Raw genomic sequence first — 18,156 nt, 5'->3', positions numbered from 1 at the left:
CTGCGTCGTCCATAGTCCCTTCACAGTGTAAGTGAGCAGTTGAGCTCCCCATCCCTGGAGAGATGCGTCCGTTGTCAGGGTAATCTGTGGCACTGGCTCTTGGAACAGTCGGCCCTTGCAAAGGTTGTGTGGAGTCCACCAATGCAGAGAGTTGTACGCCCGACTGGTAACCAACACTAGGTCTGTCAATTGTCCCTGAGCCTGTGTCCACTGATTTGCTAAGCACTCCTGGAGCGGACGCATATGTAACCTTGCGTGGGGGACTATGAAGATGCAGGAGGCCATCATGCCAATTAACTGCATGAATACTCTCGCTGGAAGCGAGTGTTGTGGTCTGAACTTTTGGATTAGAGACTGCATGCTGTCTATCCTGACCTTGTTTGGCTGAGCCATGGCTGTGAGGGTATTTATCGTCGCGCCCAGAAACTGCCGCACATGTGCTGGTTGAAGGTGCGACTTTGGGTAGTTCAGCGAGAAGCCCAGATTGTGAAGGAGGTGAATGGTAGTTGACATGTCCGCGGCGCACTGCTGTTCCGACTTGGCTTGAACGAGCCAGTCGTCTAGGTAGGGGTAGACATGTATGTTCTGCCTCCTGAGGTGCGCCGCTACCGTCGCCAGACACTTGGTAAACACTCTTGGGGCGGTGGTCACTCCGAAAGGTAGGACTTTGAACTGATAATGCCTGCCTTGGATAGTGAACCTGAGATATTTTCTGTGGGACGGGTGTAGTGGTATGTGGAAATAAGCATCCTTGAGGTCTAAGGTTGCTAAGAAGTCCCCTTGGTTCAGTAAGGGAAGAATCTGTTGCAGTGTAAGCATATGGAAATGTTCCGATAGTATATACAGGTTGAGGGGACGCAGATCTAGAATGGGTCTGAGAGATCCGTCCTTCTTTGGAATAAGGAAGTACAGGGAATAGACCCCTGTGCCTTCCTCTTCCACTGGCACGAGCTCGATTGCGCCTTTTTGCAGCATCACCACTACTTCTTGCTGCAATAAGTGCAAGTGCTCTGCGGACATAGGCCGTTGCCTTGGTGGAATGTTGGGTGGAGTGGACTTTAACTCTAGACAATAACCGTACTGGACAAGTTGTCGTACCCACCTGTCTGTGGTGATGTTTGTCCAGACTGGCAGGAACTGCTGGAGTCTCCCCCCCGACAGGTGTTAAATGGTCGGGGGGCAGTGACAGAGAGTCACTGTTTGTTGGGGGCAGAGGAACGGGTGTTGTTGTTTCCTCTGCCACGTCCTCTGGTGCGGTTTCCTCGATAACCCCCTTTATTCTGCTTGGGGTACGAGGACTGTGCTCCACCTCTAGTGAACTGAGATTGTTGACCCATCTGTCCTCGGGTGACTCCACGTGCACCTGAGCGACGAAAATTGTTGCCCCCGAATTGTTGTGACTGAAGGGCCCCCATAGACTTAGCTGTTTCGTTGTCTTTCTTAATCTTTGAGGGTGGTGTCAACATCAGGACCAAACAGTCTATCAGGATTGACGGGCTGGTTGAGTATGGTCGTTTGAATGTCTGGTTTAAACCCTGATATGCGTAGCCACGCTTGTCGTCTGAGCATGACGCTAGTGTTAATAGCCCTAGCTGCTGTGTCTGCGGCATCAAGTGCACACTTTATGGCTGCGTTGGAGATGAGTTTTCCCTCTTCTATAAGCAGTTTTGTACCCTCTTGAAACTGCGGAGGCAGGTGTTGCAAGACTTGCTCTAGGGTGTCATAATGCGCCCTATCATAACGTGCCAATAGCGCCTGTGTGTTTGCAATACGCCAGAAATTGGCAGCCTGCGCAGCTACCCTTTTACCCCCTGCCTCAAGCACTTTAGACTCCTTGTCTGGGGGAGGAGCTTCACCCGTTGTCTGGGAGTTGGCCCGTTTGCGGGCATTTGCGACCACAAGAGAGTCTAGTGGCAACTGCCTCCGAATGTATGCTGGGTCTACAGGTGCCGGTTTGTATTTCTTTTCGATGCGTGGATTGACCACCCTTGCCCTGGTAGGCTCTTTAAAGATTTCCGCAGCATGCTTAAGGACACCTTTGAGCATAGGAAGTGTCTTGACTGTCCTTTCAGAGACTGAAAAAGTGTCAAACAGAAAATCTTCTTCCACTGGGTCAGCATGCATGTCCACATCATGATTAGCAGCTGCCCGTTCAATGAGTGCATGAAATCCTGCAGAGTCTTCTGTGGGGGATGCACGTGCACTGAAAGGCTGTGGGTCATGTCCCACATTATGGATTCCCTGGTCACCCATGTCATCATAGGAATCCTGTTGTGCATCGGGGTCATTGATTTGGAAAGAGTACTGGTCATCTTGTCCATATTCCTCTCCCTCAGAGTGGTCGGGGGAAGGGGTTGGACTCTTTCTAGGAGGAGGCTGGATAGGCTCAATCAGGGCTGGGGCGTCCTGCACAGGCCTTTTCTTCTTGAGTGGAATAATATAGGAGTCCACTGGTTGGGAAGTGATTTTCCTTTTGTAAAGGCTCAACTTGCCCGTGTCAGCGTCGATGAAATGCTCAGAATCGTCTCCTGAGTCGAGATGTCGACCTAATAGTCCAGCAGACGTGGACGAGTCCGATGTCTTTGGCGCCGACTTTGGCGCAAAGGCCTTTGGTGCTTCCTTTGGCGGCAGAATGAAGAGAAGTTTTCCTGAAGGCTTTGCCGGCATGTCCATCGGTTTCTGGGGCGACGGCGCCGGAGCCGACGTCGCAGAGTCTTTATCCCGAATTCTTTGGAGTGAAGTGGCGATGAGGGATGCGTCACTCACAGCGGCACTTGGCGCCGACGAGGAGGCCTTCACTTTGCCTCCGGTTTCGACGGCCTGTAGGCCCTTTGGAGTTTTAGCCGTCGATGCTGCAGCCGTAGACACAGAGTCCTTGGACCGATGTGTTGAGCCTCCGCTCTTCGATCCATGTGATTTTGCAGCCTCCGTCGGTACCGTAGTCTTGTCACCTACTTTTGTGGACTTCGACGGCGTTGCCCCGGTCGAGCCGGCCCGGGCGACCTTCTTAGAGGATGCCTCCTCCGTAGACGGCTTTGACACTGTCGAATCGACAGGTTTCTTCGACTTCTGTTGACCGGAGGTCGAGGGAGTCGATGAGGTAGCAGGCTTTGGCGTTTTTGCTGGAGCGACCGCCATCTTAGGTGCACTCGAATCCGTTAGTTTCGGTTTCGTTTTCGGGTCGGCCATTTTAGGCGTCGTCGATACCGATGGTTCCAGTTTCGGTTTCGATACGGGCTGCGTAGCAAGTATGTCCGTGGCCGGGCCTGAAGGCGGGGCCGTGGCTTGCGGTGCAGGGTCGTGGGTAAGGCCGAGTGGCGATCCCGTGACCCGAGCCTGATCTTCGTAACTTTCGGGGCATAGCTCATCCCCTGAGCTATCTTCCGCGGCCCCATAAACTTCTTCGACGTCCCCTACCTCGTCGACGTATTCAAGGCCTTGATCTACGACTCCGTCGTCGTCTTCCGGATCTGCCTCGACCTCCGTCGCGGGCGGTGAGATTTCAAGATGATGGCTTAGGCCCTCGTCTTCCTGCTCGCCGAAGATGTTATCTGGAGCTGGGGCTGCTTGTCTGGCCTCAAGGCGCACCGCGCGCCGGAGCTTGAGCGTCTTCTTCGACCTGAATCTGGAGCAGGCCATGCAATTGTCCTCGTTATGGTCTGGCGACAGGCATTTGTTGCAGACCGGGTGCACGTCGATATGTGGGTATTTGGACCCACAGACGGGACAGTATTTAAACGGGCTCCGCTCCATGTTGAAAAGTTTCGGTCGTGTTGCGATGAGTAGGCCCCGATGTCCGAAGAGTAACTCGACTCCGCAGATTCCGACTCAAAGAGACGGAAGAACTCGAGACCGCACGCAAACAATACCGACGTAAAGAAACGAAGGCCTTTTGGCCTTAAAGAAGCTATTTTTTCTCGGTTCCGACAGAGACGTCGAGACCGCATCCGAACCCAATGGCGGAAAAAAACAATCTGGGGATGGAGCCGATGCCCATGCGCACTGTAGTCCAGGGGAGGAGCCACCTATCTCAGGATACTTCGAAGACTCTTCCAGGACAACAATGTGCGAACATCCGGACCCAACACTAGGCGGCGATCTAATGCAAAAGATATGAATTTAGCAGCCCACATGCCTCGAACATAGCAGTTTCTCCTTTAGCGGTGGTCGCCTGTATGAGCTGCAGTGGTTTGAAAAAGAGTTCTAAGGACAGTCTGGCCCACAGCAGCTTGTTGCTTAGTTTGCACGTCAACACAGTAGTGTTTAGTGAAAGTGTGTATGGTGGACCATGTAGCTGCCCTACATATGTCTTCTATGGGAATATTTCCTAGGAAAGCCATGGATGCCCCCATTTTACGCGTTGAGTGGGCTTTTGGGGGCACTGTTAAAGTGCGCTTTGCCTTTTGATAGCATATTTCAATGCATTTAACTATCCATCTGGCTATTCCTGTCTTGAATATGGTATTACCCTTGTGTTGTGGTGAAAATGCGACTAATAGTTGCTTTGTCTTTCTGAATGATTTTGTTCTGTCAACGTAATATAACGAATAGTTTCTTACCTGTCGGTGTAGTTTTGCAGCTTGAAGATCTTTCTGGATTCACTATGCTGTGCATATTCCGCAATCTGGTGGTTGGGTCCGGATTCGTAGTCTTTTTTCTCTTTTTTTTTTTTTCGTAGCCCAGGTGGGCGTCGACGTCCCACCATTTGGTGTACCTTCGGTGACGTCGGCGTGCTTCCGGCGGAAGCTACCACCCTTGGGCGCCATCTTCGGATTCTTTTTTCTGTCTCTTTTTCCTTTTCTGTCTTTGTAGTGAATCCATGGCTATGTTTGTTAATCGTTTTTTCAACGTAATTCTTTTCACGTATCTTTTCACGTATCTTCTAAGTTTTAACTTGCTTTCTTTCTATGTGTTTCCACCTTCTTCTCCAGCCTCATCTTTCTGGCGGAGGCGGGTGGGTTCGCTAGTGAATCCAGAAAGATCTTCAAGCTGCAAAACTACACTGACAGGTAAGAAACTATTCATTTTGCAGCGTGAATCTTTCTGGATTCACTATGCTGTGCATAGATTTTGTAGCGGTTTTCCTCACTTTTGTGGCGGTTGGGTGGAAGATGAGCGTTGGTTGTTGAATATATGTTGAAGCACTTTCTGTCCTACTTGTGCTTCTTTGTTCATCTGTACATCCACGCAATAGTGCTAAGTAAAGTGTGCACTGAAGCCCATGTTGCCGCCAGGCATATGTCCTGAATTGGTGTGTTGGCCAGGAAGGCAATTGTTGCTCCTTTCTTCCTGGTGGAGTGGGTCTGTGCCCCTCCAGTTAGCTCCTGGTCAGCTTGTTTGTGGCAGAATTGTATTGTCTGTGCGATCCATCGCGCTATGGTGTTTTTAGTCACTGGTTTGCCCATGTAACTGTTTGCGAAGGATACGAAGAACTGTTTTGTTTTCCTGTGTTCCTTTGTTCTCTCAATGTAGTGCATCACAGCCCTTCTAGCGTCTAGGGTGTGGAGAGACCTCTCTGCGCTTGTAGTGGGGTTTTGGAAGAAGCTAGGGATCTGAATACTCTGATTCATGTGGAACCTTGACACCACCTTTGGCATGAAGTGTGGGTCTGTTCTCATATGACCCTGTCACTGTGTATCTGGATGTAGGGTTCTTGCAGTGTGAGTGCCTGCAGTTCGCTCACCCTCCGTAGCAAGGTGATTGCTACCAGAAAGGCCGTCTTCATTGTTAACATTTGCAGTGATGCTTTGTGGATGGGTTCGAAAGGTGCTTCCATGAGCTCCGTCAGTACCACATTTAAGTTCCATGCCGGTGGCGGCATTCTTTTTGGCGGCCCTATTCTTTTAGCTCCTTCCAGGAATCTTTTTACGACCTGGGATGTGAAGAAGCTTCTCCCTGTTGTGTATGCCACAATCGCTGCCAGGTGCACCCTCAGCGAGGATGAGCTTAGCTTAGCCTTAATTAGGTGCGTGAGGTACCTTAGCACCGTGGATTCCTTGGTCAGTTTCCTTTGGAGCTGTTTCTTGCAACACCATTGAGTGAATCTTTTCCATTTTTCCCCATAGCACCTGCGTGTGCTGGGCCTTATTGCCTCTCGTAACACCCGCAGGGTGCTCTCTGGTAGTTTTAGGTGTGCGAATTCTAAGTCCTCAGGAGCCAGGCTGAGAGGTTGAGGCTCTCTGACTCTGGGTGTAGGATTTCTCCGTTTTCCATGGAGAGTAGGTCTCTTCTTTTTGAGAACTTGTGTGGTGGCCCCTGCGCCATCTCCATTATCTGAGAAAAACAGGTCTGTCTGGCCCATTGTGGTGCCACAAAGATGAGCGTCATGTTGCTCTTCATGCATTTGTTGAGAACCCTCGGGATCAGTGGTATCGGGGGGAAAGCGTAGGCAAATGTTTTCGACCAGCTTATCCATAGGGCATTCCCCTGGGACAGTGCCTCTGGTTGCCTGGATGCAAAGTACTGGCATTTTGCATTCCGGTGTGTTGCAAATAGGTCTATTGTTGGCGTGCCCCATTTCCTGAATAGTCTCTCTGTTTCCTGAGTATTGAGTTCCCACTCGTGGGACACCGAAGTCTGCCTGCTGAGCCAATCTGCTTCTACATTGTCCTACCCTGGCAGGTGTATGGCTAGCAGGTCTATTTTCAGTGGTATAGCCCATTTCCAGATCTCCTGTGCCAAGTTTGACAGAGGGAACAACTGAGTTCCCCCCTGTTTGTTTATGTAAAACATCGTTGTGGTGTTGTCCGTTTGTATTAGCACCTTCTGGTTGTACAGGTGCTTCTGAAAAGCCTTGAGGGCTAGCAACACAGTTTTCAGTTCCAGGTAGTTGATGTGCCTGACTGCAACTGTAGGGCTCCACAGACCTCTCACTCTGAGCCTGTTCATGTGTGCGCCCCACCCCTTCTGGGATGCGTCTGTGGTGATGGTCACTGTTGGGTCCGGTGGTGTTAGAGGTTTCCCTTCTGTTATTCTCTCCCTGGTCCACCACCTTATCTCCTCCTGCACCCTGTACGTTACAACCACTAGATCCTCCCAACTTCCAGTAGCTTGTGACCATTGCTGTTGTAGCCACTCTTGGAGTGGTCTCATTTGTAGGCGTACATTTGGGACCAAGTGTATGCATGATGCCATCATCCCCAAGATCTTGCTCACAGTCCTCACTGTCAGAGCTCGCCCCTTCTGGTAGTGACGTTTCTCCCTCAGTAGGCTGAGCGTTCTCTTTTCGCTCGGTAAGACTCTGCATTGGACGGTGTCGATCTGGGCTCCCAGGAAGATCTTCACTTGCTCTGGTTCTATTGAGCATTTGTCCCAGTGTATGGAGAAACCCAGGCTTGCTAGTGTTCTTGTCACCTGTTCTGCATGCTCTTAGCATGTCTTGTAAGAGCTTGCCTTTACCAGCCAGTCGTCGAGGTAGGGGTACACGTGTATCCCCTCTCTTCTAAGGTGTGCGGCCACTGCCGCGAGGCATTTGGTGAACACCCTTGGTGCGGACTTTAGGCCGAAAGCGAGGGTCGTGAATTGGTAGTGATCCTCGTTTACTGTGAACCTTAGCATGTGCTTGTGCTGCCTGTTCATGGGGATGTGCAGGTACGCATCTTTGAGGTCTATGGTGGACAAGAAGTCCCCTGTCTTTATCTGTGGGATGACCTCTTGTAGGGACGTCATTTTGAACTTCTGAGTTTTGACGTATTTGTTTAGGAACCGTAGGTCCAGGATGGGTCTTAGACTTTCGTCCACTTTTGGCACTAGGAAGTAGTTTGAGTACACTCCCTTGTTCCGTTCCTTGAAAGGAACTCGTTCGATGGCCGCATTGAGGAGGAGTTCTTTGGCTTCCTCTTGCAGTAGTTGCAGCTCTCTTCCCGAGTGCTGTCTTTTCTTTGGTTTTCTGTTTGGTGGCCTTTTTTCCAACTCTATGCAGTATCCGAACTGCATGATATTGAGTGTCCACTTGTCTGTTGTTATTTTTCTCCATTCCTGGAGAAAAAAATCTCAATCTTCCTCCTACCGGCGTTACATGTTCCTTTGTGTTTTGTCCGTGTAGGCCTCTTCTCTCTCATTTTCTGTGCTCCTCCCCCGGAGGGTTTGGGTGGTGGAGCACCTTCTCCCGTGTGAAGTCACTTAGAGGGTGGTTGTTCACCGCCTATCCTTCTCTGGGCCAGTCCATTTCCTCTTGACCGAAAGGACTGGCTCCTGCTTTGGTAGTTCCAGCCTTGCCTCTGCTGGCCCTGGTGGCCTTGGTTGTCACTCTGTTGCCCCTGGTGGAAACTCTGGTGAGAATCTCCTCTGACTTCCACCTCTGCCGTTCGGCCTCCGTGTAGGAGTGCCTCTTCTCATCCCCCTGAACTGCAGGGCCCCCATGGACCTTGCCGTCTCGTTGTCCTTTTTCAATTGGGTGAGCTTCTCATCAACTGGGGCTCCGAACAGTGATTCCCCATTGAAGGGTGTGTTCAGGATGTTGTTCTGAACCTCAGCCTTGAAGCCTGAGATCCTGAGCCAGGCTTGCCTTCTCTCAGTGATGCCTATAGCCATCAGTCTGCTGGATGTTTCTGCCCCATCCAAGGCTGTCTTCAGGCACGAATTGGCGATGCTCTTCCCCTCTTCCACAAGGTGTGATGCCCTCTCACGGTATTGTTCCGGGAGGTGCTTGAGCAACTGTCCCATCTCATCCCAGTGCTGGTATTGATGCCTATTCAGGAGGGCGTTGGAGTTCGCCATCCGCCAGTGCGCTGCGGCGTTCCTCTCAATTTTCCTGCCAGTTAGATCCATCCTCCTGCTTTCTTTGTCAGGTGGAGGTCCAGACGTTGTTGGGACGTTTGCCCTTTTCCTGGCCGTTGCAGCGATTATAGAATCCGCTGTGACGGATCCCTTGATGTAAGCTGGGTCTTGGGAGGAGAATTTGTATTTCTTCTCCGTCCTTGGCGTTACTGATCTGCACGTAGCCGGGTCCTTGAAGGCTTCCTTCCCCTGGTCTGCGATACTCTTGAGCATGGGCAGGAACTGGCTTCTTGTCTGTATGGGGAGCAATGTCTCGAGCAGGAAGTCTGCTTCTGGCTTCTCCTCCTCCATCTTAACTCCATAAGCTGCTGCCGCCTTTCTGACCACCTCATTGTATGCCCCAATGTCATCCGGTGGTGAAGGCCTCGAGGGGTATGTTTCTACCGCCTCCTTTGGGTTTTCGGCCTCGATGTCCTGCCATTCCTGGTCTTGGGCCGTCGAGGAACCTGAGCCGTAGCTTGACTGCTGTTCCCCGTAATCCCCTTCTGTGTAGTAGAGGTCTTCCTCCTCTTCGTGCTCCGAAGGTTCCGGAGTTTTTGGCGGCTCTTCGACGTCGAACTCCTCGAGCTCCTGTACCACAGCGACGGTCGTTGCCGGTTTCGAGGGGATCTTGTAACTCCTCATTTTTTCAACAAAATCCTTCCTTCTCTGAAGGATGTTCTCCATTTCGGCCCGAGCCTCTTTCTCTTTCTCTGCATCTCTGCGGCCTGTTCGTAATCGAGTGTTTCGGCCGCCCTTTTCGGCGGCGCCGTCGACGTCGAAGCTTTCTTCGGCTCCTTTTCTTTCGACGTCGAAGTCGAAGGCCCTTTTTCGGGGGCCTGCTTCGATGACCTTTGCTTTTCGCTGGTCTTCGGCCTCCGGGAGTCCTTCTCGGAGGATCCGCTGGGCTCTTTTTCGGAGGATGCAGCTTCGGTCGTCGATTTGTTCGGCGCCGGTGCTCCTTTCGAGGCTCTGGGCTCAGACTTTCGAGAGTCTGCCTCAGATTTTCGAGACCCTGTGGGAGTTTTCGGGGTCGTAGACTCTCCTACCTTATCAGGCGTTTTCTTATTGGTCTCAGCGACCGTGAAGTCATCTGGGCCTTCGGCGATGTTGTCCTCGTCGTCTGTGGAGAGGACAAGTTCGTAAAGCTTCGGGGCTTGGCCCTTGCCCTGCATTGTGTGGTGAGCCGTCCTCTGTCTTTCTCGAACTCGGAGTGTCTTCAGCTTGAAGACGGAGCAGGCATTGCAGTCTCTGCTCTCGTGGTCGATAGGCAGGCAGAGATTGCAGACTGGGTGCTGGTCTTTCTGTGCGAACTTGTGGTGGCAGTTCTTGCAGAATTTAAAGGGCGTCTTGTACATCCCTGCGCTCAGGGGGCCCCCTGTGTGCGCATTCCTCTAAGGACGTCGAAGATTTCGAAGTTCTCTCCTTTCTTCGTCGTCTCTTCTCTAAAGGTCCTCTTCTCCCGATCTTCTCAGGTCTTCTCTGTTGAAGATTTGCTATATTTTCTCCTTTCCTCCTCAAAAACTTCTGGAGCTTCACGCTACGATCCAGACCCAACGGCGGAAAAAAGAATCTGAAGATGGCGCCCAAGGGTGGTAGCTTCCGCCGGAAGCACGCCGACGTCACCGAAGGTACACCAAATGGTGGGACGTCGACGCCTACCTGGGCTACGAAAAAAAAAAAGAAAAAAAAAAGGAGAAAAAAGACTACGAATCCGGACCCAACCACCAGATTGCGGAATATGCACAGCATAGTGAATCCAGAAAAATTCACGCTGCAAAACGGAGCTCTTTTAACGTCAGTGTGTGCAGAGCTCTTTCAGACACAAATTGCTGATTTTGAAAGAAAACGGGCAATTCTATGGACTGATTGATGTGGAAAGTAGATATAACTTTTGGCATACATTTTGGGTTTGTACAAAGCACTACCGTATTGTGGTGTATTTGCATGAAAGGTTCCTGAATGGTTAGTGCCTGTAGCTCACTCACTCGCCTGAGGGAGGTAATAGCAATTAAAAATGCCACCATCCATGTTAAGAATTGTAGTTCACATGAATAAAGTGGTTCGAAGGGTGGTCCCATGAGTCTGGTAAGTACTATGTTTAAGTTCTAGACTGGAGAAGGTGGATGCTTTGGAGGGATAATTCTTTTAAGTCCCTCCATAAAAGCTTTGATAGGTGGGATTTTGAATAGGGACATGTGTTAATGCTGATTATAGCAGCGAGGTGTAGCCTTATAGATGAGTATGGTAGGTTACATCTTTGAAGATGTAGCAAGTAACAGATTACATTTTGGATGGAGGCATCCAATGGATTGATTTGGTTATTATTACAATAAATAACAAATCTTTTCAATTTAGCTGCGTGGGACGCCTTGCTTCTTTGATAATGTTCATACAATCTGGAGGCAAGTTAAGAACCGAACTCTAAGACTTTAGGAGCCAGATCGCTAGGTTCATCTCATTGGGATCTGGGTGCCTGATTTCTCCATGGTTCTGCGTTAGCAGTTGTGGCGAGAGGCACAGTCTTTGGTGAGGAACTACTGAGAGTTCTAGGAGCGTTGTGTACCATGGCTGTCTTGCCCATGTAGGAGCAACCAGGATCATTGTGAGTGACTGTTGCCTTAGCTTGCGTGCCACTAATGGAATCTTTGGGATTGGTGTAAAAGCATACGCAAATCTGCCTGACCAGTTCATCCATATCGCATTGCCTTGTGACAACGGGTGTGGGAACCAGGCGGCGAAGGACGGGCATTTTGAGTTTTCGTTTGTGGCAAACATATCTATGTCTGGATGTCCCCACTTTTGGAAGAATGGTTGGAGAACTTGAGGATGAATCTCCCATTCGTGTATTTGCTGACTGTGTCGGCTTTGTAGGTCTGCTATCTGGTTGTCTATCCCTGGGAGGTGTTCTGCCAGGAGATAAATGCTCTGAGGAATTGCCCACTTCCATATCCTCTGTGCTAGGTGAGATAGTTGCAGAGTGTGTGCCCCCCTGTTTTTGGATGTAGTACATGGCTGTCATGTTGTCCGTCCGGATTAAGACATTCTTGTTGCGCAAGTATTTCTGAAAAGCTCTCATTGCTAGGAATACTGCTAGTAACTCCAAGTGGTTTATATGTAGAGTTTTTTGTTTGGCTGTCCAGAGACCTTGGACTGTATATTGAAGGAGATGGGCTCCTCAACCTGTCAGTGATGCGTCCGCTGTTAATACTATCTGTGGAACCGGCTCTTGGAACAGTCGCCCCTTGGAAAGGTTTTGTGGGTATCACCAATGCAGAGAGCGGTGAGTGCGACTGTCTAACAACACTAGACTTGAGCTTGGTTCCACTGGCGTGCTAGGCATTCTTGTAAGGGACGCATTTGAAGCAGAGTATGAGGGACGATGAATATGCAGGAGACCATCATACCTATGAGCTGCATGAACACTGACATTTTTGAATGAGAGATTGTACGCTGGCTATCCTGGCAGGGTTTGGATATGCCTTTGCTACTGAGGTATCTATTGTTGCTCCCAGATATTGCTGTATGTGGGAGGATTGCAGATGTGATTTTGGGTAATTTATTGAAAATCCTAGATTGTGCAGAAGTTGGATTGTCTGAGAGGTATGGCTGGCACACTGTCTGTACAAGTTGGCTTTTATGAGCCAATCGTCTAGGTAGGGGAACACATGGATGTGTTGTCTTTTGAGGTGTGCTGCCACTACTGCTAGGCATTTTGTTAACACCCTTGGTGCTGTGGTTACCCCGAAGGGGAGGACTTTGAATTGATAGTGCTGACCCTCTATTGTGAACCGGAGGTATCTCCTGTGAGCCGGATGTATGGGGATGTGAAAGTATGCATTCTTGAGGTCTAATGTGGCGAGGAAGTCGCCTTGCTGGAGTAGTGGGAGTACCTGTTGTAGAGTGATCATATGAAAATGATCTGAGTGAATATATTGGTTCAACGGTCTGAGGTCCAATATTGGTCTGAGGGAGCCGTCCTTTTTGGGAATGAGGAAGTATAGAGAGTATACCCGTCCCTTGATGTTGTAATATGACTGGCTCTATGGCACCTTTCTCTAGCATGGATTTCACCTCCTGTTGTAACAGCGTGATGTGTTCTTTGGACATTGGACGGTGCTTGGGTGGTATGTTGGGTGGAGTAGAAGTGAGTTCCAGGCAGTAACCATACTGGATAATTTGTCTCACCCACCTGTCTGTAGTAATGGCATTCCAGACTGGTAGGATTTGTGTTAATCTCCCTCCGACTGGTGTTAAGTGGTCTGTAGGGAATGTGAGAAAGTCACTGTTTGGTGGCGGTGGAGGCTCGGGTGTTATTATTACCACGTCCTCTGCCTTTGTTATTGTTTCTTCTATAACCTCCTCTATTGGAGCCTCTATTAAAGTTGCCTTGTGTAGTGCTTTTGAATGATGAAGATGTTTGTGATGTGTTGTCTCTGCCTGAGCCTCGAAAGGATGAGAGAAGAAAAGAGCTTCTGGACTGTTGAAATTGAAGTTCACCCATGGACTTAGCTGTGTCAGTGTCATTTTTCATCTTTTCTAAGATGGTATCCACTGCAGGTCCAACTAAGAAATCTTGGTTAATGGGTTGATTGAGTATGGTAGATTGCACTTCATTTTTAAAACCTGAAATGCAAAGCCAGGCATGCCGGCGTAGCAGTACACTAGTATTGACAGACCTAGCGGCTGTATCAGCTACATCAAGGGCGCATTTTATGGATGCGTTGGTGATGAATTTTCCTTCTTGTAATAGGTTGTTTGCTTTTGCCTATAGGGTTCTGGTAGGTGTTGTAATAATCCCTCCAGTTCGTCATAATGTGCTCTATCATAGCGTGCTAGGAGAGCTTGTGTATTGACAATCCTCCAGGTATTTGCTGCCTGAGAGGCTACTCTTTTCCCTGATGCTTCTAAAATTTTTGACTCCTTGTCAGGAGGGGGAGCATCACCCGTTGTTTGTGAGTTTGCGCTTTTCCTAGCGTTAGATACAACTGGGGAGTCTAGTGGTAGCTTAGACCTGATCTAAGAGGGGTCTGTAGGGGACGATTTATATATTTTTCCAATCCTTGGATTGGGGACACGCGCCCTGGCTGGGTCTTTAAAGATGTCTGGTGCGTGTTTTAGTACCCCTTTTAGCATAGTGAGTATACGTACACTCTTCTCTGATGTTGGGAAGGTGTTAAACAGGAAATCCTCCTCTTTAGGGTCAGTGTGTGTCAAGAATTCCTTCCCCCCCCAGGACAAATCGCCGTATGCAGCGCGCCGCAAGCGGCGCGGACTACAGATCCCAGAAGGCCTAGCGAGACACGATTATGCAACGCTGGAATTCACGGTTGCATAACGAGGAAGGACCGCCTACTTAGGTGGAAACGGCATGGACGCTACGTCGGATATTCGGAATTCATTCACCGACGTACCCTGCAGCAGAGCGCTCTGTGTCAAGAACCTTGCGGCTACTGAGGATTTACCGGAGAACGGAGGTAAGATTGGAGCACACGCTATCTGCCCCGTGTCTCCGCACCCTTCCTAATAGCCGGCTTCTTAGCTGTGGTGCGCAACTGACTCAGACGAGTCAGCGCGGCTCTGACCAGGGTCCAGGTAGAGGTTGGTGGGAGCGGACGCTCCCAGCCCTGTCCGTGGTTCCTTACCACAAGTTGGATCAACGGAGGTTGGTGCGAGCCAAAGCTCCCAGCCCCCGTACTTTTGTTTGTACTTGAATCCGTGGTGAGACGCACACCGGGAGGTGTTTGCCGCGTCTCAGCGAAGAGAGTAGGAGAGGTAGGAGGCCCGATTGAGCGGCTGCTCTCGACCCCACTCTTCCACCTTGTTGGCTTGGGTGATACAGTGCCAGGGCACTGAAGACGCACACCGGGAGGTGTTTGCCGCGTCTCAGTGCAGTGGGGCATTGCGGAGGGACCAGCTTCTAGCGAAACAGGTAGAGCGGCTGCTCCCTGTACTCCCATCAGAACAAGTGGTAGAGAACCCGGCTGGTTGACTCCCACGTCCCTCAAGACCCCTACCCTGCCACTAAGAATAGACAACCCATCACAGCTGACGAACGGCATTGTCGGCCGCTATTTAGCACAGTGCCCTCCGTTGGAGTACATCGGGACCGGTGTACATGCGGAGGACGGTGTGAACCTCCAGAGCTGTGGCTGGGTATCGTATTAAGACTGGAGTTTTCCAAAAACATTATTTGTACTATTTGCTTTCAATTGCCCAATACCTCACCATTAAATACTTTGCATTTATCCGGTTGTCTTGTGTTCTGTGGGTGTCTGTCCCCGATCCCGGGAACGCCAAGTCGTTACAGTGTGCATGTGTACACTATGATACTGAGCTGCTCTGTCCAATAGTTGGTTAAAAGCGACAGTGTCGTCAGTGGGAGACGGCTTTGTGGGGTATGTAGTGGGATCGGGTATGGGTTGTGTATAATCTGTGCCATCAGGATCATTGTGGTCACTCCATGTATCATCTGGGTTCCCCGGATCATCAGTGGTATTAAGTCATCCAGAGGATCTTCCCCCCATGTCTTCTTCCTGATCATAATCTACAAGTGAAGAAGAATATGGAACATAAGGCATGTTGGGAGTGAAAGGAGGAGGTGTGTAAGGTCTTGAAGGGGATGTGCCAAAGTCCTTTTTCTTAGGAGGAACAGGAGAAGGGGCTTCACAGGGCTCGACAAATCCACTCGCCCGCTCGCATTTGCGAGGGAGAATTGCTGAGGACGAGCTATTTTTAGGTCCTACTCGCCCTTTCTGGCGAGTAGGAAGATAAACTAATTTTTGTCCTCTGTCTTTGAATAGGGAGCAAAATGACAAGATAACCAGATTTAAAGGCATTTTTATTGCTCACAAAGGGAATGAGCAATAAAAATGCCTTTAAATCATGTTATCTTGTCACTTTTGCTCCGTTTTCAGAGACAGAGGTCAAGTGAGTTGCAGTCAGGTCGAGGGGATGTTCCAAGGTAATAGACCTGCAGGACTAGTACAATTTTTCAGATTTTTCGAGCCCTGCTTCAGTGTCCAGTCTTCTTTTGTTTTTATTGTAGGCTATATGTCCTGTCTCAGGGTCTATAAATAGTCTTTGTTGTGGATCTGGGTGAAAGAGTTTTTCCTCCTCTGTTTGTGGCTGTGGCGCTGTTGATTTTGCCTTTTTCGGCTGAACAGATTTTTTCGGGTCGAGTGTCTTTTCAAGCAGGACGTCTTTATGATGTGAAGCCTTCTTTGGCTCGACGTGCTTTTTTGCCTCTACGCCTTTTTTCGGTTCGAGGGCCTTTTTAGGGTCGACAACCTGTTTCGGCTCGACAACCTTTTTCAGCACGACGGCTTTCTTTGGCTCGACAGCTTTTTTCGGCTCGGCGGCCTTCTTCGGCTCGGGGGCCTTCTTTGGCTTGGGGACCTTCTTTGGCTCGGGGGCCTTCTTTGGCTTGGGGACCTTCTTTGGCTCGGGGGCCTTCTTTGGCTTGGGGACCTTCTTCGGCTTGGGGACCTTCTTCGGCTTGGGGACCTTCTTCGGCTCGACAGCCTTCTTCGGCTGGACGGCCTCTTTCGGTTCGCCGGCCTTCTTCGGTTTGGCGACCCTTTTCGGTTCGATTACCTTTTTCGGTTCGACACCCTTTTTTGTCTCGACGACCCTTTTGGGCTCAACTGGCCTTTTCGGCTCAACGGCTTTCTTTGCCTCAAAGGCCTTTTTTAGGTCGACGGCGTTCTTCGGCTCGACGGCAGTGTTCGGATCGACGACCTTACTGGGGTCGACGACCTTTTTGGGTTGACTGGCTTTGCTAGGTCCCGGGATACCGGAAGGCTTGGGTGTGGTCTTCGGAGCCGAGCCGGAAGGCAGGGCTTCTGTAGCAGTGTTTTGGTCGCGGCTAAGGCTTTTAGGCGATGCTTTGACCGGAGCCGTGTGTGGAGGTGGAGGCGGGGTAGGGGGTTTGGTACTCGCGGTTTGCCCCGGTGTGATCTGGTCATCGGAGTCCGACTGGTCCTCTACGGTGACTATTTCGAGATCTTCAGAACCCTCTGCCTCTGGGAGTTCATGTTCGTTGTCAAAAATGTTTTCCGGGTCTGGTGCCTGCCACTGCATTTCTAGTCTAGCTCTAGTCAGCTCTTCGGTTCCGGATAGTCTTTTTTGGACCGGAACAGAGCACAAGCTGGACAGTGTTCTTCGTTGTGCTCCGGAGATAGGCACCTGTTGCATACTCTATGCTTGTCGCTGTGTGGAAATTTGCTGCACACTCTGGGCATTTTTTAAACAGGGTCCTTTCCATCAGCAGGAGGTCCACGTGGCGTCGAAAAGGCCCAACAGCCCGCATCGATGCCCGGAGAAAAATAGAAGTTTTGTCGAGTCGAGGGATACAGAGCGTAAACAATAACATTGAATGTAGAAGGTTTTAGCGTTAGAAAGTTGGAAAACTTCGGCCCCGAATTTGGAGCTGTCGAAGTGCATCCGAACCCAATGGCGGAAAAAAACAATCTGAAGATGGAGAAGATGCCCATGAGCACCGTAGTCCAGGGGAGGAGTCACCTATCTCGTGATACTTCGAAGACTAAGACAACAAGGTGCAAACATCCGGACCCAACACTAGGCGGCAATCTATGCTAAGATATGAATTCAGCAGCCCACATGCCTCGAACCGTTAGTTATCCCTTGGGTAGAGTACCGAAGTGTCTCTCTGCGTGGCCTACCAAAAGCTACAACAGCACCCCTAAGAGCCTCAATAAATGCAGCACCGAGACTCGTCCCTGGTTCGAAAAGAAGTTCACATATTTCCCCAGACCTAAAAGCCTTGAATTGGCTACCCCTTGAAGCCAGAAGTCACCTAAAAATAGCATGCATGACGCATAAGGCTATACATCACAAGACACCCAGCTACCTCACACAGATGTTAACGATCTCTGGTGGGACAAGATCCTCAAGAAGTGGGGAAAACTTGCTACTGAAACCCCAAAGATTCAAGAGGAAGAAAACGTATACACGAACATTCTCTGGGATGGTACCCAGGATATGGAACACACTTCCCCCAGAAACCAGACTGAATGCTTCTTCTGCATCTTTCAAAAAGGAAGTAAAAGCGATTCTCATGGCAAAATTCACCTGATCATAGACTAAATCAATCAATCGTACCCTTATTAGTAATCCTTACTACGACAAGGGTCCATCTAGACACTCTAGTCACTTTATCTGACCGCGACCTGATTCAGTGGATATGTTTTGTTTTTGCACCCTACTGCTTCCCCTTTGCACGAATTGTTATGTATATGTGATTTACCTGCATTCATCCGTTTGTATAATTATCCTGACCTAATGTAAAGTGCTCTGATATCCGCAAGGATCTTGTTTGCTCTCTATAAGACCTTCAAAATAAATAAATAAACTTACACCCATAGGTTTATAGACTAG

General features: G+C 49.9%; 1 protein-coding gene across 4 annotated transcripts in view; it reads right to left on the bottom strand.

Annotated features, from left to right (window-relative positions):
- CUX1 (cut like homeobox 1) overlaps positions 1–18,156 on the bottom strand; it is a 1,380,044-nt gene that overhangs the window by 675,057 nt on the left and 686,831 nt on the right. The gene's annotated exons all lie outside the window — the stretch shown is intronic.

This window comes from Lissotriton helveticus, chromosome 3_1, assembly GCF_964261635.1.
Source record: "Lissotriton helveticus chromosome 3_1, aLisHel1.1, whole genome shotgun sequence".
In the NCBI taxonomy this organism is placed as follows: Eukaryota; Metazoa; Chordata; class Amphibia; order Caudata; family Salamandridae; genus Lissotriton; species Lissotriton helveticus.
Note: the sequence above shows the minus strand (reverse complement) of the source record. Positions and strands in the feature narration are given on the sequence as shown.